The following is a 23462-nucleotide window of genomic DNA, read 5'->3' as shown; positions in this document are numbered from 1 at the left end:
TGTCCATATCTCCATTTTCCTCGTATTCACTCCCTTTCTAAACGTCTCCTCAAAGTCCCTAAAATTTGGTCATTCTGCATCCTTCGTATGACGTGGGCGATCATGGTCTTTCCATGACCAAGATTGTTCTAGGCAAAATTTTCTACAGAAGTGGTTTGCCATTGTCTTCTTTAGGACAGTGTCTTTACAAAAACAAAGAAATACTCAAGTGGCAAAATAGTACAAAGCTAATGTAAAAAAGGCAAAAGAGAGGGCATACTACAACGTCAAACTTAGTGGCAAGATAGAGGATTGGGAAGCTTCTAAAAACCTGCAGAGAACAACTAAAAGAATCACTAGGAGGGAAAAGATAAAATATGATAGCAAGCCAGCGAGCATTATCAATGTGGATAGTAAAAGCTTTTTCAAGTATGTAAAAACTAAAAGAGAGATGAGAGTGGATACAGGGCTGTTAAAAAAAGAGGCCGGTGAAATAATAATGGGAGACAAGGAGATGGCAGATGAACTAAATGGTCGTCAGCCATTTTGCACCAGTCTTCATTGTGGAAGACAATAGCAGTGTGCCAGATGTTGAAGAGTGCCAGGGAAGAAAAGTGGGTGCTCAAGAGAGAGAAGGTGTTCAAACAGCTGAAAGGCCAAAGGGTACACAAGTCACCCGGACCAGATGAACTGCACCCTAGGGTTTTGAAAGGGGTAGCAATACAGATTGTGGAGGCATTAGTAATGATCTTTCAAAAATCATTGGACTCTGGCATGATGACTGGAAATTCCAAATGTCACTCCACTTTTTAAAGAAAGCAGGAAAGCAGCAGAAAGGAAATTATAGACCAGTTAGCCTGACCTCAGAGATTTCGAAGATGTTGGAGTCAATTGTTAAGGATAAGGCTATGGAATACTTGGTGAAACAGAACATGATAGGGCAAAGTCAACATGGTTTCCTTAAGGGAAAATCTTTCCTGACGATCCTTTTGGAATTCTTTGAGGAGATTACAAGTAGGATAGAGAAAGAGAATGCAGTGAATGTTGTATATTTGGACTTTCAACAGGCCTTAGACAAGGTGCCACACATGAAGCTGCTTACCAAGATATTACAGGAAAGTTACTGGCACGGACAGCTTCTTTTTATGCTGTATATCAATGAAATAGGAGGCTTTGTTGACAAGTTTGCAGTTGATATGAAGATTGGTGGAAGGGCAGGTAGTGTTGAGGAAACAGGCTGCATAAGGATTTAGACACATGAGGAGAATGGGCAAGAAAGTAGCAAATGAAATACAATGTTGGAAAATGCATGGTCTTGCACTTTGGTAGAAGAAATAAATGTGCTGACTGCTTTCTAAATGGGAAGAGAATCCAAAAATCTGAGATGCAAAGGGACTTAGAGTCCTTGTATAGAACACCCTAAAGGTTAACTTGCATGTAGAGACAGTGGTAAGGAAGGCAAATACAATGTTAGCATTCATTTCAAGAGATCTAGAATAAAAGAGCAAGGATGTGATGCTGAGGCTTTATAAGGGACTGGTGAGGCCTCACCTTGAGTACTGTGAACAGTTTTGGGCCCCTCATCTTAGAAAAGATGGCCTGGCATTAGAGAGGGTTTATACTCACTGGAATTTAGAAGATTGAGGGGATCTTATTGAAATGTATAAAATTCTAAAGGGATTGGACAGGCTAGATGCAGGAAGATTGTTTCCGATGTCGGGAAAGTCCAGAACGAGGGGTCACAGTTTAAGGATAAAGGGGAAGCCTTTTAGGACCGAGATAAGGAAAAACTTCTTCACAAGGAGAGTGGTGAATCTGTGGAATTCTCTGCCACAGGAAACAGTTGAGGCCGGTTCATTGGCTATATTTAAGAGGGAGTTAGATGTGGCTAAAGGGATCGGGGGTATGGAGAGAAAGCAGGTACAGGGTTCTGAGTTGGATGATCAGCCATGATCATACTGAATGGCAGTGCAGGCTCGCAGGGCCGAATGGCCTACTCCTGCACCTATTTTCTATGTTTCTAGAGGAGGTTCACAAGGATGATTCTGGGAATGAAAGGGTTATTATTCGAGGAACGTTTGATAGCTCTGGGTCTGTACTTGCATGAATTTAGAAAGTTGAGGGGGGAATTTCATTGAAACATTTTGAATGTTAAAAGGCCTAGGCAGAGTAGTTGCAGAAAGGACGTTTACCATGGTAGGGGAGTCTAGGATAAGAGGGCACAGCCTCAGGATAGAGGGGTGTCCATCTGAAAAAGCTGTGGAGAAATTTCTTTAGCTGGAGGGTGGTGAATTTGTGGAATTTATTACCGCAAGCAGCTGTGAAGGCCAGGTTGTTGGGTTTATTTAAGGCAAAGATTGATAGGCTCTTGATTGGACTTGGCATGAAAGGCTACGGGGAGTGGAGCTGAGGAGGGAGGAAAGGGGCAGAGGGAGGGCAATTTACTGAAAATGGAAAATTCAGTCTTCAAGGAACAGATCCATCCAAATTCACACATCCTTTTCATCACTTAGAGGTCAAGTCTCCACTCCTCACTCGCAACCCCAGCAACATGGACGCGAGACAGAAGACATCCACAGCTGTCGGACTGCCCAATGTCAGTGCACGTCCATGTGAGAGGAAGCACGATAGCCAGTCAGTCTCTGCACTTCGAGTTCGAGCTGTGGGATCCTGTCATCGGCTACTGCAGTGGTCAATATTGAAGACTGGAGCCTAATGGCTGATCGGAACTCTGGAAGTCATGGCTCAGCTCCCAAAGCCTGGAGACCCAGAGACCTGTCCTGGTGTTGGAGGACTGTTCTTGTGTTCTTGTGTGGAAGGGAGGTTGAGACAGAGGAAAGGGCTTGTCGTGTTGTTTTTGTTCTGTTGCTTGTTGAGTTCTATTTTGTTCTGTTCTGTGTTGTTCTGCCAAACATTGTGGACACATTATATTGGTGCTGAAATGTGTGGCAATACCTGGAGTCTGCCTCCAGCACATCCTTGTTAATGCAAATGACACATTTCACTGTATCTTTCCATGTATCTGTGATAAATAAATCTGAATCTGAATCTTCCATTGATCTTCAGTTTTCTACCTCTAAGCCAGTTTGGGATCATTAGCATCCCATGGGTTTTCAATTCTTCTCTTAAACCCATCATCTGAGGCTTTCATCAAAGGCTCAATAAAGTCGATATGAATTACATCAAGTGGACTAACAACAACATCCTCATTGCTACCTCCTCAAAGTTAGATCATCCAGCTTTATCCAATATAGGTTTTTCATAACCAGCTCATGCTAATTTCCATTTTAAAGCTCTACCTCATCATTAATCCTACGAACTATCTGACTCACCCACGTTAGGCTTCTAAAGGTTAGCTTTATTTGTCACATGTGCATAAAAACAAAAGCGCCATTTATGTCAAACCACCCAGGTCCTTCTCTTTTCTTGCTGCTGCCATCAGGTAGAAGGTACAAGAACCCTAGGACTCAGACCACCAGGTTCAAGAACAGTTACTACCCCTCAACCATCAGACTCTTGAACAAAAGGGGATAACTATACTCATTTGTCCATCCATTGAGATGTTCCCACAACGAATGGTCTCACTTCAAGGTCTCTATCTCATTATCTCATGAGAGGACTCACCCTTACCACCAAGCTGAAGGTCTACCGAGCAGTGGTTCTCACCACCCTCCTCTATGCCAGCGAGACCTGGACTGTCTACAGCATACACGCTCAACCACTTCCACTTGAGCTGCCTCCGCAGACTTCTCCATGTACGATGGCAGGACAAAGTCCCAGATACGGAGGTCCTGGAGCGGGCTAGCACCCACAGCGGCTACACCCTCCTACAGAAAGCCCAAGCCAGATGGGCTGGCCATGTCGTCAGGATGTCTGACAGTCGACTACCAAAACAGCTGCTGTATGGAGAGCCTAGCCAGGGCAAGCGCTCAGTTGGAGGGCAGAAGAAACGTTTCAAAGACTGCCTCAAAGTGTCCCTCAAAGACCTCAACATCAATCCCAGTAGCTGGGAATCGCTTGCTCTGGACCGCCCAACCCGGTGGAGCAGGACCACTAAAGGAGCGTATGCAGCAGAAATCAGACGCACCGCAGAGGCTCAGAGGAAACGCGCCGTGCGCAAGGCTCGAGCTACCTCCACTTGCACTGCAGCACCTACCCTCATGTGCCCCACATGTGGGCGAGCTTTCAGGGCCCGGATTGGCCTCACCAGTCACCTCCTGACCCATCACCTTCCACAAACCCTCCACCTGACAGAAGTCGTGGTCGTCTTCGACTCCGAAGGACGAACAGCAACAAACAACAATCTCATGCCCATATTATTTATTACTATTTATTTATATTTGTATTCAGACAGTTTGTTGTCTTCTGTGCTCTGGTTGATCTTTCACTGATCCTGTTATAACTAATGTTCTATAGATTTGCTGAGTATGCCTGCAGGTTGTATATGGTGACATCTATGTACTTTGATAATAAAATTTACTTTGAGCTTTGAACAACCAACACAGTCCAAGGATGTGCTGGGAGCAGCGCGCAAGTATCGCCGTGTTTCCAGCGCCAACACAGCATGCCCACGACTTACCAACATTCACCTGCATGCCTTTGGAACTTGGGAGGAGACTGGAGCACTTGGAGGAAACCACGTCGTCACAGGAAGAAAGTACAATGCCTTATAAAGCTTCAGCGTTACATCCTTGTTTTTCTGTTCCAGTCCTCTTGAAATGAATGCTAATCCAAATTTTATTCCTCCCTCAGGCAGGAGGTACAGGAACCTGAAGACACACACCACCAGGCTCAACTATAGCTTCTTCCCCACTGCTACCAGGTAATTGAACCAACTTGAAAAACCCTAACTCTACCTCTGACTATATTTTTCCTGTAGATTTGCATTTGTGTTGTTATATTGTGTAGAGGTTAGCATAACACCATAACCTTGAACTTCAGGAGCTTAAAGACCTACATCTCTAGTTTCAGCAACAGCATCTTCTCACCACCATCAGGTTCTTGAAACAACCTAAAATAACCCAACCACTACCTCTGACTACGTTTTTTTTAGCTTACCGTAATGTCATTTTATTTCCTTGAGAACAGAGAACATTACAGCTCAGTACAGGCCATTCAGCCCATAATATTGTGCTGACCGTTTAACCTACTCTAAGATCAATCTAACCCATTTTTCTATCATCCCATGCAAGCAGTTTCAAACTCCCGGGAGTGCACATCACACACAACCTCTCAAGTTGCAGAACACATTCTACACAATCAAGGAAGCTCACCGAGACTTTCTGAGGAGGCTGAAGGGAAATGGTCTATGTACCTCAATATTCAGGACCTTCTCCAGATACGCAGTAGGCAGCTCCCTAACATGCTTCATGTGGTGGACAGGAAAGCTCTGCAATGGGTAGTCACACCTGCCCAGCACATCGCCAGCACCAGCCTGCATGCTATCAAGAAAGGTGCTGGAGACAGGCCAGCAACATCATGAAGGAGCACCCCCACCCTGCTAATGGACTGTTTGTCCCACTCCCATCAGGGAGGAGGCTATGTAGTATCCACACCAGGACCACCAGACACTGAACAGTTACTTTCCCAAAGCAGTAAGGCTGATCAACACCTCCACCCACCAACCCACCCTTATACACACACACACACATCTCTCTCTCTCTCTCTCTCTCTCCTCTCTCTCTCTCTCTCTCTCTCTCTCTCTCTCTCTCTCTCTCTCTCTCTCTCTCTCTCTCTCTCTCTCTCTCTCTCTCTCTCTCTCTCTCTCTCTCTCTCTCTCTCTCTCTCTCTCTCTCTCTCTCTCTCTCTCTCTCTCTCTCTCTCTCTCTCTCTCTCTCTCTCTCTCTCTCTCTCTCTCTCTCTCTCCCTCTCTCCCTCTCTCCCTCTCTCCCTCTCTCCCTCTCTCCCTCTCTCCCTCTCTCCCTCTCTCCCTCTCTCCCTCTCTCCCTCTCTCCCTCTCTCCCTCTCTCCCTCTCTCCCTCTCTCCCTCTCTCCCTCTCTCCCTCTCTCCCTCTCTCCCTCTCTCCCTCTCTCCCTCTCTCCCTCTCTCCCTCTCTCCCCCCACCCCCCCCATTTCCTCTCCTTTCCTGTCAGGGCCACTGTAGGTTCAGATTCTCCTGTGCCTTAGTGTCTCTTTATGCACATACAATCAATATATGCTGTTTTATGTTTTTATACTGATTGTGAGTTTTATTATTGTATTCTTCATCTTATTGTGATGTTTTTTGAACTGCATCAGATCCTGAGTAACAATTATTTAATTCAACTCTATACTGGAGTGACATTAAACAACCTTGAATCCAGACTTCCGAGTTTCTTAAATGTCCCTAATGTTTCTGCCTCTACCACCAAGCTCGTGGTAGATTACAGTATTATAATATATTTTAATGTGTTATGTGTCGTTTAAGAATATGTTAAATTGTGTTTGCTCTTTTCTTGTAATGTAATGTGTTGTTACCAAAAGCTAAATCTTATAGTGTTTACATATGCCCTGGTGGTAGAGACAAATACTTTAGAGGCTTTTAAGAGATGCTTGGCTAGTCAGAGGAACGTAAGGAAGGCAGAGGGATATAAACACGGTTTAGGTAAGAGGGATTAGTGTTTGGGTGTTTTTGATTAGCTTATTAGCTGGTTCGGCACAATATTGTGGGTCGGATAGCCCGTACTTTACCATGTTCTGTGTACCCTGGGTACATGTGTCAATGGCAATGAAGTTGAAGTTGAGTTTAAACTTGAGCTTAAACACCCTGGTTTCAGCACTCTCCCCAGATTTTACCGGTCACTCGTGCACCAGGAGCAAATCGCAGCATCTTAAATGACCAGCCAGCTTTTAATCACTGTTCTGAATGCACTTGTTTTCCTTCTCAGAACGTTGAGGGATTGAGTGTGCCCACAAGGGAATGAATCTTAGGGTTGTATATGGAGACATATGCATTTTCGTAATAAATTTACTTTGAACTTTGATGGATCATTGGAAGTATCCTGACTTGATACATTATGTTCTGGTGTGGCAGTTCAAATATACAGGAATACAAAAGGCTGTAGAGAATGGAGGATCAGGGCTGACTGGTTCTGTGGCCTGCAGTCAACAAGTGACACAACACTGAACTGAACTGAACTAAAATGAACATTCCTAGACTGTTTCGTGTACTCTGTGGTTTGATGCTTTATACTCCATGTTTTTTTTTGTCTTTTTTTTTGGGTGTTTGACATTTTCTTTGAATGGGTTCCATGCTGTTTCTTTGTTTCATGTCTGTCTGTGGGAAGACGAATCTCAGGGTTGTATACTGCATACAAACTTCGATAATAAGTATACTTTGAATCTTTGACACAAAAATCCCTGTGCAGTCTTACCAGTGTCTTATACAACTGCTGTGCAATGTCCCACCTTCTGTACTCAGCCCCCGACTGATGAAGGCCAGCACACCACAGATCTTCTTCACTCTTTTCACTGATTCTTTCCCTTCACCTGCACACTATGTGGTCTAGCACACTAACACCGAGCAACTTAAAAATAACACCAATTAAATGAGACCCAATGCAGGGTTTCCACCTGTAACATAGACAATTCCTTATCCCCTACCCATTATCCTGGGAATGAAGGGGTTAACCTATGAGGAACACTTGATGGCTCTGGCCCTGTACCTTAGAAGCTTAGAAGAATGAACGTGATCTTATTGATATCTACTGAATATTGATAGGTCTGGAAACAGTGTATTTGGAGAGGATGTTTCCTACAGTGGGAGAGTCTAGGACCGGAGAGCACAGCTTCAGAATAGAAGGATGTCCCTTTAGAACAGAGATTAGAAAGAATTTCTTTAGCCAGTGGGCAGTGAATTTGTGGAATCCATTGCCACAAACATCTGTGGACGCCAGGTCACTGGATAGATTTAAACTGGAGGTTGACAGGTCCTTGATTAGTAACAGTGTCAAAAGTTACAGGGAGAAGGCAGGAGAGTGGGGTTGAGAGGGATAATAAGTCAGCCATGAAGGAATGGTGGAGCAGAATCGGTGGGCCAAATGGCCTAATTCTGCTGCTATATCATATGGTCTTATGCTGTTTAACCTGCTGAGTTCCTCCAGCAGGTTGTTTGTAGCCCCAATCGTATGTAAACATCCATTCATGATTGTAAGATGTTGGATTCAATTATGATGGAGATCATTTGACACCACTTAATTGAATGGACTGAACTTAGGGCGATCTTCTGACCATGCATCTACATAAGTCTCCAGGGATATAACCACATACTGGCGAATCCCCTATAATGTGTTCAAAGTAAGTTGGATTCCAAAGGCTTGTGGGTTTTATGTTGCTGAATGAATTATTTATGCTTTCAAGTAGTGTTATTTGAAACCATTAATAATTCAATCAATAGCCTTATAAAATACCAATTGGGGATTTGTAACCCAATCTAAAAACCCAGTATTATTAGAGTCACAGATGTATACAGCGTTGAAACAGGCCTATCAGCCCATCTTGACTATACTGTCTGCCAGTCTAGTCCCATTTCTTTATATTTGACCCATGTTTCTCTGAGCTCCTCCTATCGATGTACTTATCCAATCTCTTTTAAATGTTGATATTGTACCTGCCTCAACCACTTCCTCTGACAGCTTGTTCCATATACATGCCAACCTCTGCATTAAGAGGTCGCCCCACAGGACCCTTTTAATTCTCTCCCCTCTCACTTTAAGCCTGCCCCCTCTTGTTTTTAGTTCCCCATCTCTAGGGAAAAGACTGCATGTCTATACCACTCATGATTTTATGCACCTTTACGAGCTCCAAGGAATTAAGTCCCAGCCTGACCAATCTTTCCCTTTAACTCAAACCTCCAAGTCTTGGCACCATCCTCCAAATCTTCTCTCTCACAGAGTGACCAAAACTGTGTACAATATTCCAAGTGTAATCTCACCAATAATACTCCAGAACTGCACAGAATACTCCAAGTGCGGTCTCATCAATGATAGCCCAGAACTGTACAGAATACTCCAAGTGCGGTCTCATCAATGATAGCCCAGAACTGTACAGAATACTCCGAGCAACACACACAAAATGCTGGAGGAACCCAGCAGGCCAGGCAGCATCTATGGAAAAATGTACAGTCAATGTTTCAGGCCAAGACCCTTTGGCAGGACTGGAAAAAAAAGGTGCTAGATTTCAGTACCAATACACTTCATATATCGAAAGGTGCGAAAAGAAACAAACTTTTGGAGGAATTCAATGGATCAAGCAGCATCTGAGGAGGCAAAGAGATGGTCAACACTTTGAGTCAAGGCCCTTCATCAGGACTGTGAGTGTAGAGGGGAGACACTCAGTGTAAATTGAAAGGGAGGGCAAAGTTCCCTCTAATTTCTTTTACAGACGCACAGACCAATCATTGCTCTGACCAGGAAATTTTTACATGGCCTGAAAACTGTGCGGCACTTTAAATGTTTTTTTTATTGTAATAGACACACTATGAATGACTAGACGGCATCACTGTTCATGGGGCGGTGCCGTTTATTAACAATGAGCTACAGACTTCCATTCTGTGTTTACTGTTACAATTTGTAATAGTGTTGTAACTTGAAACACTGACAACGTAAATATGTTTAATCTCTAAAATGTTTAAAAATAAAGGCTGTGGTACAGTTATTGTTTAGAAAATGTATGGAATATTTTCATTAACACATAATTAGTTACAAGGGATTTCACAATTATATTAACACTCTATAACTGAAATTTCCAGCTGTATGCCAGTCAAGGTTATGTGCACAAGAGTGTTTCAGCCACAGCATGGCTGTGTACTGCGCAACTTAGAGGGAACAGTGGGAAGGAGTGAGACAGGGGCTAGTAGGTGATGGGTGGATCCAGGCGAGGAGCGGGATGATGGGCAGATCTTGTGTCTCTGCAGATAAATGTGTCTTGCAGTTTATAATGAAAACCTATAAAAGGCAAAACAATAAATCTCACAACAAATGTCAATGGTCGTAAACCAGATTCCAATTCTGAGAGTTGCCCATGATTTAGTGTAAGAGCCACGAAGAGATAAACTGAGAAATCAAGCCTAGGGGAACATCACCTTATATTTAACCTGGGTAGTCTACACCTTGACAGGACAAGCACTGAATTCTCCAATTACAGGTAACCGGCTCCCTTCCTGCCCCTTTTCTCTCTCCTCTTGATCTGCCCAGTTCCTATTACAAGCATTCCATCCCTTCACACTGCAACTTGCCCCTTCTCCATCTGCACATCACCCACATACTCCTCCCACTGAGACCCTTCCCCAGCTGTTCCTACCTCCCTCACTTGGTTCTGTGCTCCACCTTCATCTCCTATCAGATCCACCAGTTGTAGCCCTTTGATGCTTTCAGTCATCACTTCCCAGCCTCTATCACTACTTCCACTCTCCTCTCTTCCATCTGCCTATCATCCCTCCTCACCTGGATCCACCTCCCAGCTTCTATTCCACCCCTTTCTCTCACCTCTTTATACTGACAATTCCCCTCTACTCTTTCAGTCCAGTGATGGCACGTGGCCAAGCGGTTAAGGCTTTGGGCTGGCGACCTGAAGGTCGTTAGTTCGAGCCTCAGCCGAGGCAGTGTGTGTGTCCTTGAGCAAGGCACTTCTTCACACACTGCTCCTGCACGTTTATAGCCCAGAGGCAGCGGTTAGTGCAGTATGGACAAGACAAGGCAAAGATCTCGACGATGTCCATTTACTACCTGTATTTGATGGCTCTGGACCTGTACTCGCTGGAGTTTAGAAGACTGAAGGGGGTGGAGAGATCTCATGGGAACCTGCCAAATATTGAAAAGCCTAGATAGAGTAGACATGGAGATGATTTCAATATTGAGAGAGTCCAGGACCACAGGACACAGGCTCAGAATACACGGACATCCCTCTAGAGCAGAAATGAGGAGGAATTTTTTGGTGGTGAATCTGTGGAATTCATTGCCCCGATGGCTGAGGAGCCCAAGACGCTGGGTATATTTAAAGCTGTGGTTGTAGGTTCTGGATTATTCTGGGTGTCAAAGGTTATGGGGAAGGCAGGAGAATGGGGTTAGCAAGGATAATAAACCAGCCATGATGGAATGGTGGAGCAAACACAATGGGCTGAATGGCCTAATTCTGCTCCTACGTTTTATGGACCTACAGTCTGTTGTGATGCCTAAATTTGGTTTGGTGTGAACTGTATTTTCTGATGTACTGTTGATGTGAGAAACTGTTCGAGCAGGTTTTGCCAGCTCAGTAACTGTGCCTGTACAGAAAGCAAGAACATTATGTTCTCTCTTTTTTAGTAATTGCGCATTGTCATTCAGTTAAATTTCAGCACAGATTTTCTCCAGCTGTCTCTGTCAGTCTTTGATGAGATGGGTCAAACCCCAATAAACACACACCATGTGGTCCCTTTGCTTTTCCCAGCTTCATAACATACTCTCAGTGGCCACTTTATTAGGTACACCTGTGCACCACCCCTCCCTCTCCCCATCTCCTTACCCTTTCCTTTCCATCCCTGATGAAGGGTCTCAGCCTGAAATGTCAACTGTTTACTCTTTTCCATAGATGCTGCCCGGCCTGCTGAGTTCCTCCAACATTTTGTGTGTCACCCGTACACCTCCTCATTAATGCAAGCATCTAATCAGCCAATCATGTGGCAGCAATTTAATGCATAAAAGCATGTGGACATGGTCAAGAGGTTCAGTTGTTGTTCAGACCAAACATCAGAATGGGGAATAAATGTGACTTCGACTAGAATGATTGTTGGTGCTAGACGAGGTGACTACAGAATCTCAGAAACCACAGATCTCCTAGGATTTTCACACACAACAGTCTCTAGAGTTTAAAACACAAAAGTACAACTGCAGATGATGTGAATCAAAGAATACGTACACAACGCTGGAAGAACTCAGTAGGTCAGGCAGCATCCGTGAGAAAAGAGTAGCCAATGTTTTGGGCTGAGACCCTTCATCAGGAATGGGGGGGAAGAGAGGGCCGAAGCCCAGTAATAGAGATAGGGGAGGGGGTAAGGCCTAGAGGCGCCTGGTGAAAAACTAATCAGAGGAACGATAAAGGGGTGAGACAACACTTCACCTGCGAGTCTGCTGGAGTCGTCTATTGCATCCGGTGCTCCCAGTGCGGCCTCCTCTACATCAGTGAGACCCGACGCAGATTGGGGGACCGCTTCGTTGAGCACCTACGCTCCATCCATCACAATAGACAGGACCTCCCAGTTGCCGCCCACTTCAATTCTGCCTCTCATTCCCATCTAGATATGTCCATACATGGCCTCCACTACTGCCATGATGAGGCCAAACTCAGGTTGGAGGAGCAACACCTCATCTACCGTCTGTGTAGCCTCCTGCCTGGTGGTATGAATACTGAATTCTCCAATTTCCGGTAATTCCCTCCCCCTCCCCCTTCCCCTATCCCAGGTCACTCTCTGTCTCTCTCCCCTTTCAACTTTCTCATTCTTTATCTCTACAGTTCTTTCATGCTTATCCCCTCCCCCTCCCCCTTTTATCTTTCCTCTGATTGGTTTTCCACCTGGCGCCTCTAGGTCCTACCCCCTACCCTGTCTCTATTACTGGGCTTCGGCCCTCTCTTCCCCTCCATTCCTGATGAAGGGCCTTGGCCCGAAACGTTGGCTACTCTTTTCTCACGGATGCTGCCTGACCTGCTGAGTTCTTCCAGCGTTGTGTACGTAATCTCTAGAGTTTACAGGGAATGGCAGGAAAAAACAAACAAAAAAAAATCCAGTGAACAGCAGTCCTGTGGGTGAAAACACCTTGTTAATGAGAGAGGGCAGAGGAGAATGGTCAGGCTGGTTCATGCTGACAGGAAAGCGACAGTAACTCAAATTATCAACACGTACAAACACGCTGGATGAACTTAGCAGGTCAGGCAGCATCCATGGAAACGAGCGGTCAACGTTTCAGGCCGAGACCGTTTGGCAGGACTGAAGAGGGAGGGGGCAGGGGCCCTTTAATGAAGGTGGGGGGAGGGTGGAAAACCAATCAGAGGAAAGATCAAGGGGTGGGGGAGGGGAAGCAGGGAGGGGATAGGCAGGAGAGGTGAAGAAGGAATCTAAGGGGAAAGCACTATGGGTAGTAGAAGAAGACAGAATTATGAGAGAGGTGATAGGCAGCTGGAAGAGGAGGCAGAGTGAAACTGGGCTGGTGGAAGGGAGAGGGAGGGAATTACCAGAAGTTGGAGAATTCGATGTTCATACCAAGGGGCTGAAGACTACCCAGACGGTATATGAGGTGTTGCTTCTCCAACCTGAGTTTGGCCTTGTCATTGCAGTTAAGGAGGCCATGTATGGACATATCCGAATGGGAATGTGAAGCAGAGTTGAAGTGGGTGGCAACCGGGAGATCCTGTCTGTTGTGGCGGACAGAGCGGAGGTGCTCAACAAAGCGGGTCCCCAATCTACGTTGGGTCTCGCTGATGTAGAGGAGGCCACACCGGGAGCACCGGATGCAATAGATGACCCCAACAGACTCAGAAGTGAAGTGTTGCCTCACCTGGAAGGACTGTTTGGGACCCTGAATGGTGGGCCCTCAAATTATCACATACTACAACAGAGGTCTGCGGAACAGAATCTCTGAATGCACAACATGTCGAACCTTGAAGTGGATGGGTTACGGCAGCAGAAAACAATGAGCACACTCTCAATGGCCACTACGTCAGAAACAGGAGGTACCTAATAAAATGGCCACTGTGTATAACTGAGAGTCAACAGAGGGTTGAAAAGTCAGTTTGCTCTTTGCAGAATGATCAAAGCGAGGTGACTCACGGCAGTTTCAGGAACACCATCTGAAGGTGACGTCAGCAGGTAGCTAGAAGTATAAAAATCTGTTTCCTCTGCTAACGAGCTGTTAATTCATGGGTGGCAAGATGCTCTGCACACTTCCCAACACGGCTCTGGTGCAGAGTTAAAGTTAAAAGGTCCCCCCCATTGAGGTATCAAAGGTTTGGAGAGCTGCCTCGCATCTACTGATCTTGCTTGGACAGGACAGTACAGCACAGGCACATCCCTTTGGCCCATGTGCCAACCGCGATGCCAAGTTAAAGTAAGCCCATCTGCCTGCCCATGTTCCATATCCCTCCATTCCCTGCCTGTCCATCTGTCTGTCTCACTGCCTCTTAAATGCCACTATTGTATTACATTAATTTGATAGAATACAAAAGCAAGAATGTATTGCTGAGGCTTTGCAAGGCATTGGTCAGATCACACAGAGTATTCTGAGCAGTTTTGGTCCCCTGATCTAAGAAAGGGCATGCTGGCGTTGGAGAGGGTCTTGAGGAGGTCCGCAAGAATATTCCTGGGTATGAAAGGGTTAACATGTGAGGAACTGGGCCTGTACTTGCTGGAATTTAGAAGAATGAGGGAGGATCTCACTAAAACTGATCAAATACTAAAAGTCCTAAAGTGGACGCGAGAGGATGTTTTTTATAGTGGGGGGTGGGGGGGGGACCATAGTCTAGGACCATAGGCACAGCCTCAGAATAGAAGAATAGAACTTTGACAAACTTCTATAGATGTGTGGTAGAGAGTATATTGAACAATTGCATTATGGCCTGGTATGGAAACTCCAATATCCTAAATACTTATCACTTAATGATTTATTTATTTATTATTGCTTCTATCTTTTTGTTTCTGCACAGTTTGTTGTCTTTTGCACACTGGTTGAATGACTAAATTGGTTGGTCTTTCATTGGTTCCATTATGGTTATTATTCTATAATGGATTTATTGAGTATGCGTTCAAGAAAGTGAATCCCGGGGTTGTATATGGTACCATACAGAGTGCCTATAAAAAGTATTCACCCCACCCCTTTGAAGTTTTATTGTTTTACAACATTGAATCACAGTGGATTTAATTTGGATTTTTTGACACTGACCAACAGAAAAAGACTCGTGTCAAACTGAAAATGAATTTCTACAAATTGGTCTAAATTTATTACAATTATTAAACCCTAAATTATGCATTGCATAATTTCTCACCCCCTTCAAGTCAGTATTTAGTAGATGCACCTTTGGCAGAAACTACAACTGATATACAGTGCCTATAAAAAGTATTCACCCATGTTTTCATGTTTTATTGTTTTACAACATTGAATCACAGTGGATTTAAGTTGGGTTTTTTGACACTGTTCAATGGAAAAGAGTCTTTCCTGTCAAAGTGAAAACAAATTTCTACAAATTGGTCTAAATTTATTACAATTATTAAACACTGAATAATTGATTGTATAATTACTCACCACTTTCAAGTCAGTATTTAGTAGATGCATATTTGGCAGCAATTACAACCTTGAGTCTGTGTGGATAGGTCTCTATCAGCTTTGCACATCTGGCCACTGCAATTTTTCCCCATTCTTCTTTACAAAACTGCTATTGCTCTGTCAGATTGCATGGAGTTTGTGAGTGAACGGACTTTTTGAAGTCCAGCCAGAAATTCTCAATTGGATTGAGGTCTGGACTCCGATTTGACCACTCCAGGACATTAACTTTGTTGTTTTTAAGCCATTCCTGTGTAGCTTTGGCTTTATGCTTGGGTTCATTGTCTTGCTGGAAAACAAATCTTTTCCCAATTTGCAGTTCTCTTGCAGACTGCATCAAGTTTTCCTCCAGGATTTCCCTGTGTTGTGCTGCATTCATTTTACCCTCTACCTTCACAAGCCTTCCAGGGCCTGCTGCAGTGAAGCATCCCCACAGCATGACGCAGCCTCCACCATGCTTGACGGTAGGAATGGTGTGTTTTTGATGACGTATGGTCTTTGGCTCACAGCAAACATAATGTTTAGTCTGATGGCCAAGAAGCTCAATTTTGGTTTCATTAGACCATAGAACCTTCTTCCAGCTGACTTCAGAGTCTCCCACATGCCTTCTGGCAAACTCTAGCTGAGATTTCATGGAAATCTTTTTCAACAGTGGCTTTCTCTTTGCCATTCTCTCATAATGCTGTGACTGGTGAAGCACCCGGGCAACAGTTGTATGTGCAGTCGCTCCTGCCTCAGCCTCTGAGGCTTGTAACTCCTCCAGAGTTATCATAGGTCTCTTGTCCTCCCTCACTAGTTCATTTTGTGCACGGTCACTCAGTGTTTGAGGAAGGCCTGCTCTACGCAGATTTACAGCTGTTCCATATTCTTTCCATTTCTTGATGATTGAGTTAACTGTATTCCAAGGGATATTCAGTAACTTGAAGATTCAAGATTTCTTGATGTATTAGGAGAACAAAATCATTGTTACTCTGTATCCATTGGAGCACCAAAAAAAAACCACAATAAGACAAAGCGCAATAATTAAAAAACACAATAAATATAAATACAAAGTTTAGGGCAGCAATGAACATCCTCCATTTCTGCCTGTTCTTGAACATCTCCACTATTGTGCCCCAGTGTCCTCATTTCTGATGTATAAATACATAACACGCACAAACTGCTGAAGGAACTCCAGGCCAGGCAGCATCTCTGGAAAAGTGTACAGTCGGTTTCTTGCCGAGACCCTTCGGCAGGACTGGAGAGGAGTAGATTTAAAAGGTGGGGGGAGGGAGAGAGAAACCCGAGGTGATAGGTGAAAGATGGAGGGAGAGGAATGAGGTAAAGAGCTGGGAAGTTGATTGGTGAAAGAGATACAGGGCTGGAGAAGGTGGGGGGTTCTGATAGGAGAGGACAAGAGAGCAAGAAGAAAGGACAGAGATACATCACCCAGAGCACCTTCCTCCTTCACCTGCAGCTGCTATGAGAGACAGACAGACAAACAGACAGACATACTTTATCGATCCCGAGGGAAATTGGGTTTCGTTACAGTCGATCTTTCAGGCAGAGAACCTTCATCAGGGTTGGAAATGAAGGGGGAAGAATAAGGAGGTGGGGGATGGGGAAGAGGTACAGGCTGACAGGTGATAGGTGAAACCAGATTCAAATTCAGAATTATTTATCACATTTACAGTGCCTATAAAAAGTATTCACCCTTTGGAAGTTTTTGTGTTTTATTGTTTTACAGCATTGAATCAGAGTGGATTTAATTTGGCTTTTTTTTTACACTGATCAACAGAAAATGACTCTTTTATGTCAAAGTGAAAACAGATCTCCACAAAGTGATCTAAATTAATTACAAATATAAAACACAAATAATTGATTGCATAAGTATTCACCCCCTTTAATATGACACACCAAATCATCACTGGTGCAGCCAATTGGTTTTAGAAATCACGTAGTTAGTTAAATGGAGATTGCCATGTGTGTCTAGGTGTTTCAATTGATTGTAGTAAAAATACACCTGTATCTGGAAGGTCCAACTGCTGGTGAATCAGTATCCTGGAAAAAACTACACCATGAAGACAAAAGAACACTCTAAGCAACTCTGCAAAAAGGTTATTGAAAAGCATAAGTCAGGAGATGGATACAAGAAAATTTCCAAGTTACAGAATTTCCTTTGGAGTACAGTTAAGTCAATCATCAAGAATGGAAAGAATATGGAAAAGCTGTAAATCTGCCTAGAGCAGGCCGTCCTCAAAAACTGAGTGACTGTGCAGGAAGGGGACCAGTGAGGGCGGCTACTGAGAGACAACTCTGGAGGAGTTATGAGCTTCAGAGGTTGCGATGAGAGAGACTGCGCATACAAAACTGTTGCTTGGTTGCTTCACCAATCGCAGCTTTATGGGAGAATGGGAAAAAGAGAAAGCTACTGTTGAAATGAAACTCACATTAAGTTTCAGCTAGAATTTGCCAGAAGGCGTGTCAGAGACTCTGGAGTCAACTGGAAGAAGGCTCTATGATCTGGTGAACCCAAAATTGAGTTTTTTGGACATCAGACTAAACGCTATGTTTGATGTAAGATGAACAACACACATCATCAAAAACACACCGTCCCTACCATGAAGCATGGTGGTGGCTGCATCATGCTGTGGGGATGCTTCATTGCAGCAGGTATAGGAGGCTTGTGAAGGTAGAGGGTAAAATGAATGCAGCAAAATACAGGGAAACCTGATGCTATCTGCAAGAGAACTGTGACTTGGGAGATTTGTTTTCCAGCAAGACAATGGCCCCAAAGCTACACAGGAATGGCTTAAAAAACAACAAAGTTAATGTCCTGGAGTGGCCAAGTCAGAGTCCAGACCTCAATCCAATTGAGAATTTGTAGCTGGACGTGAAAAGGGCTGTTCACTCTTGATCCCCATGTAATCTGACAGAGCTTGAGCAGTTTTGTAAAGAAGAATGGGGAAAAATTGCAGTGTCCAGATGTGCAAAGCTGATAGAGACCTATCCACATGAATCAAGGCTGTAATTGCTGCCAAAGGTGCATCTACTAAATACTGACTTGAAGGGAGTGAATACTTATGCAATCAATTATTTTATGTTTTATATTTGTAATTAATTTAGATCACTTTGTAGAGATCTGTTTTCACTTTGACATAAAATAGTCTTTTTCTGTTGATCATTGTTAAAAAAGCCAAATTAAATCCACGTGATTCAATGTTGTAAAACAATAAATGAAAACTTCCAAGGTAGGTGAATACTTTCTATAGGCACTATACATTGAAAGATACATTGACATGTGTGCAGTTCACATTATGATGTGTTCTTTGTTTCTAGATCTCTTTTTTGTTGATATTTTGTGTGATTTTGAGTGGGGACAGGTTCTGCGGCCTGAAGTTCTGGATTGAACTGAGTTGAACTGAATATGCCTGGAGAGAGAGTGTGTGTGTGGGGTGTGTGTGTGTGTGGGGTGTGTGTGTGTGTGTGTGGGGTGGGTGTGTGGGGTGGGTGTGTGTGTGTGTGTGTGGGGGGGTGTGTGGGGTGTGTGTGTGTGTGGGGGGGGTGTGTGTGGGGTGTGTGTGTGTGTGTGTGTGTGTGTGTGTGTGTGTGTGTGTGTGTGTGTGTGGTGTGTGTGTGTGTGTGTGTGTGTGTGGTTTTCTTTATTTCACGGCTGTCTGCAGGAAGATGAATTTCAGGATTGTAGACTTCATACATACTTTGATGATCAATGTACTTTGACTCTTGAATCTTTGAAATGACCAGGAAAAAGGCTTCAATATTTGAAGTAACACACATGTTACGTACCCCATAACTGGGTGTCTGACCAGCAGAGAAAGGAGAATCCGTTGGAGTCTGGTGGTACCAAAACTAAAGGTGTTTATTAGTAAACTACACAATACAATATCAAAAGTGCAAATATACATATAAAACAAGTTAGCAGTAATAAACCTAAAAGTGTAGGAATAATAATAATCAATAATAAACAAGCTCTATCAATGTCTAGGGGTAAATTAATTGTCATAGGAAGGTATAGAGTTCAGTTCATAAATGCTGAAATAGTTATGGTTGTTGTGTTGAAATCGTTGGAGAGAGAGTGAGTGAGATGTAACAGCAACAGTTGCGGCAGGCAAACCTTTTTGTGGCTTTCTTAATCCGTCGTATCGTTGTGGCCATTCAGTTATAACCCCTCTGGTCTTCAGCTAGACCGTTCTTCTGTGGTGGACTCATCACTCTGGCATGAGTGGACACACACACAAGTCCCCACCGGCCCTGCTGTAACACTGTGAGCTTTACTGACCGATCTCCTGGTTCGGTCTCCGAAGCCCCCCACCTTTCTGTCGGTTCCCAACACTCAGTCAGTGTCCACTGGTGTGTCTGAAGGGTGTCTCTCCAGACCTGTCTTTTATCCCCACTCACGGGGTCTCAGCTATCCATCAACTCTGAATGACCATGTCCATCAACTCAGGCCACTCCTGCTATCTCCTGAGGAATGTTAACGAGCAAAGTAAAGTCCTTGTCATGGAAGGTAAATAATCCAGAAAGAGTCATAATACAGTAAATCAACAGTCTCTCTCCCCCTCTTATCTGTAGCAAATGTTCTTGCCTGGGCTTTATCTCATGAGCAGCATAACAACAGCAATAATTCATGGCTCTCGGGAGGGGGGAAATGGTTAACTCTGCACCCCATTGTCCATCAGGTCTGTTCATCACTCATAACAAACACAAAATGCTGGAGGAACTCAGCAGGCCAGGCTGCATCTATGGGAAAGAGCAAACAGTCGATATTTTGGGCCAAGACGCTTCGTTGGGACTGAAAAGGAAGAGGAGAAGTCAGATTAAGAAGGTGGGGAGAATAGAGGATGAAATGCAAGGTGGCAGGTGGTAGGTGAAACCAGAAAGGGGGAAGGGTTGAAGTAAAAGAGCTGGGAAGTTGACTGGTGAAAGGGTTAGAGAAGGGAAATCTGATAGGAGAGAACAGAAGACCTTGGAAGAAAAGGAAGGGGAGGAGCACCAGAGGGAGGTGATAGACAGCTGAGGAGATAAGGTGAGAGAGGGAAACAGGATTGGGGGGAAGCAGGGGACAGGGCAATTACCAGAAGTTCAAGAAATTGATTTTCATGCCATAAAGTTGGAGGCTACCCAGATGGAATATAAGGTGTTGTTCCTTCAACCTGAGTGTGGCCCCATCATGGCAGTAGAGGAGGCCAGGGACTGACGTGTCTGAATGGATATGGGGAAATTGAATAACTCTAGTGCATGGTCACTGGGAGATCCCTTTTCTTTTGTGGCCAGTTTCTGAATGCTAGTCAAGTTCTTTTGGAATAGTCAACAGGATTGAAATATAGGTCCAATGTGTGTAAGATCCCATAAATATAATGACCAGACAAGATGATTTACAGAGTTTGATTAACACCAAGGAGAACTTCCCTTCTTCAGGACCTTTTTAACCTTCTTGAGAAGGCAGACGGACACCCACTTTAACCCTAAATTCAGATGGACATCTTTGAACTGAAACACTCAGATTTAACTCAGTTTCATTCTCAAGAATAGAGGGACGTTCCCTTAGAACAGAGATGAGGAGGGATTTCTTTAGCCAGAGGGTAATGAATCTGTGGAATCCATTAACACAGGTGATTGTGGAGGCCAAGTCATTGGGTGTCTTTAAGGTGGAGATAGGTTCCTGATTAGAAAGGTAACGGAGAGAAGATAGGAGAATGCGGCTGAAAGGGAAAATGGATCTCCCATGATGAAATGGTGGAGCAGACTTGATGGGCTGAATGGCCTAATTCTGCTCCTATCACTTATGGTGTATATTCTGCATTCTGCTATTGTTTTACCTAGTACTACTTCAATGTGGGGTGTCCAGGGAGGGGTAGCACCAGTGGTGAAGGGGGTTGTTGTGTCCATTCCTGAGCTGCTCACTCACCTCTGGTCCCATCGGACACTCAGCTCTCATCTGTGGGCTCCAAGTAGCCGTCTGCATGCGACAGTGGCCACAGCCCAGTACACAGCTTCGGCGGGCAGGCTAAACCAGGTGAGGATTGTCGGCGGCACCCGAGCCCAGTGAGACTGTCCTAACACACGTGGTGGACGGGGCAGATGAGACTCACTGTGAGATCCAACGGCCAGGAAGGTGGTACTGCCACGCTCCGTGGAGAGCGAAGGGCTTGACAAGGCTCAGAAGATGTCACGGTCCTCTACCTCAAGCAAGGAAGAGCCCAGTTTGTGATGCTTGTTTGTACCACTGGACCCGGCCTTCCGAGGTCGAGAGAGTGGAACTTCCCCAGTGCAACAGCTTTTCCACTTAAAAACTCTCCCATGCAGGTTTTCTGTCGTCGTCAGACGTGACAGGAAACCACTCACCTCAATGCACTGTGTAATGATCTGATCAGTATGAACAGTCTGCAAGACAAGTTCCTCACGTTATCTCAGTACATGTGACCATAATAAACCAATACCAATAAATACTGTCACATGTATCAAGGTTAATGTTTTTTTGCATAATTTGTTTTCTTTTGCACATTGGTTGCATGTCAGTCTTTATTTATGTTTAGTTTTTCATAAATTCTATCGTATTTCTTTATTTTCCTGTAAATACCTGCAAGAAAATGAATCTCAAGTTAACATAGTTAACATTTCTGGCAACATGCTTGTACTTAGATTAATAAATTTTACGTTGACTTTCACTTAATGAAAATTGTTTGTTTGCGCACCATCCAGACAGATTATTCAATATATAAACAACAAGGTAGTGGAAAGTGAAGCAGAACGCAGAACACGGTGTTACACTTGCACAGAAAGTGTGAAGCAGATAGACAGCAAGGTGCAGGGCATATGACAAAGTAAACTGGGAGATTAAGAATTCATCTCTCAGTGTCTGAGAGGTCCGCTCATGATAACAACAGGAAGGAAACTGTCCTCAAGCTCTCGATATCTACTGCCTGACCAGGTTCAACATCATTGGCATAGCTGGGAAACTTGTTGTTTTGTGGCAGCAGCACAGTGCGATACTCAAAAAATATATAAATTGCAATAATAAATCAAATTAAATAAGTAGTCAAGTCAAGTCACTTTTATTGTCATTTCGACCATAACTGCTGGTACAGTACACAGTAAAAATGAGACAACGTTTTTCAGGACCATGGTGTTACATGAAACAGTACAAAAACTAGACTGAGCTATGTAAAAAACAACACAGAAAAAAAACAACACACAACAACTACACTAGACTACAGACCTACCCAGGACTGCATAAGGTGCACAAAACAGTGCAGGCATTACAATCAATAATGAACAGGACAGTAGGGCAGTAAGGTGTCAGTCCAGGCTCTGGGTATTGAGGAGTCTGATAGCTTGGGGGAAGAAACTGCTACATAGTCTGGTCGTGAGAGCCCGAATGCAAAAAAAAAAGACAAAAAATAGTGAGGTGATGTACAGGGGAGAACTGTACAGTTGGTGTACTGCTTTCTGAAGCCAGTGAGAAGAGTCGATGAAGGGGAGACTGGTTTGCGTGATGGAATAGGCTGTGTCCACAGCTCGCTGCGGTCTCTGAGGTGAACAGAGTTTTCTCACCTAGAGGAAGACGGATTTTTTGAATTCTTTATTCAGTAGAAGTAGAGGGCTATGGGTAATTTCTAGGTAATTTCTAAAGTAAGTACATGTTCAGCACAGCATTGTGGGCCGAAGGGCCTGGATTGAGCTGTAGTTTTTCTATGTTTTAGTGAGGTCGTGTTAGCTCAGGTGCTGAGTATATTCAAGAAAGATGGATTTTCAGATTTTAAGGGGAAATCAAGGGATACGGTTAGTACAGGAAAGGGATGCCAAGCTTTGTGGAGGAGAATTGATGGGCTGATTACCCTCCTCTGCATTTATGTCTAATCTCCACCCTCCCCTTCGACCTCTAGTCTCTTCCTCACTTTCTCAAAATAAAGTGTTTTTCTTCAATTTTCTTTTCTGATGTAAGGATGTTTTTTATTACCAGTTAATGTGCTGTCTGTGATAATATGAACTGTGCGTTGCACCTCAGTCCCTGAGGGAAAGGGGTTCATTTAGCTGTATACATGTGCATGGTTGAGTGACAATAAACTTCCTGCTGGAAGTTGCCTTTCAAGCCACACGCTATCCTGACTTCAAAGTTGAAAGTAAGTTTTATTATGAAGTTGCATTTATGTAACCACATATCACCCTGAGATTCATTTTCTTGTGGGCTTTCACAGTAATGATCAGAAACACAATAG

At 44.0% G+C, this 23462-nt stretch overlaps 1 protein-coding gene across 2 annotated transcripts in view; it reads left to right on the top strand.

The window, feature by feature from the left end:
- The first annotated feature begins 2368 nt into the window (after positions 1-2368).
- gdpd4a (glycerophosphodiester phosphodiesterase domain containing 4a) overlaps positions 2369-23462 on the top strand; it is a 143683-nt gene continuing 122589 nt past the window's right edge. The window contains exons 1-2 of one of the 2 annotated variants that reach the window (XM_059963730.1): positions 2369-4636; positions 4732-4801. The gene's annotated coding sequence lies outside the window, so the exon portion shown is untranslated. Of the gene's footprint in view, positions 4637-4731; positions 4802-13683; positions 13797-23462 lie in introns of those variants that run through there. The other variant, XM_059963731.1, reaches the window with a different exon arrangement.

The sequence above is a fragment of the Hypanus sabinus genome, chromosome 3 (assembly GCF_030144855.1).
Source record: "Hypanus sabinus isolate sHypSab1 chromosome 3, sHypSab1.hap1, whole genome shotgun sequence".
Taxonomy (NCBI): Eukaryota; Metazoa; Chordata; class Chondrichthyes; order Myliobatiformes; family Dasyatidae; genus Hypanus; species Hypanus sabinus.
Note: the sequence above shows the minus strand (reverse complement) of the source record. Positions and strands in the feature narration are given on the sequence as shown.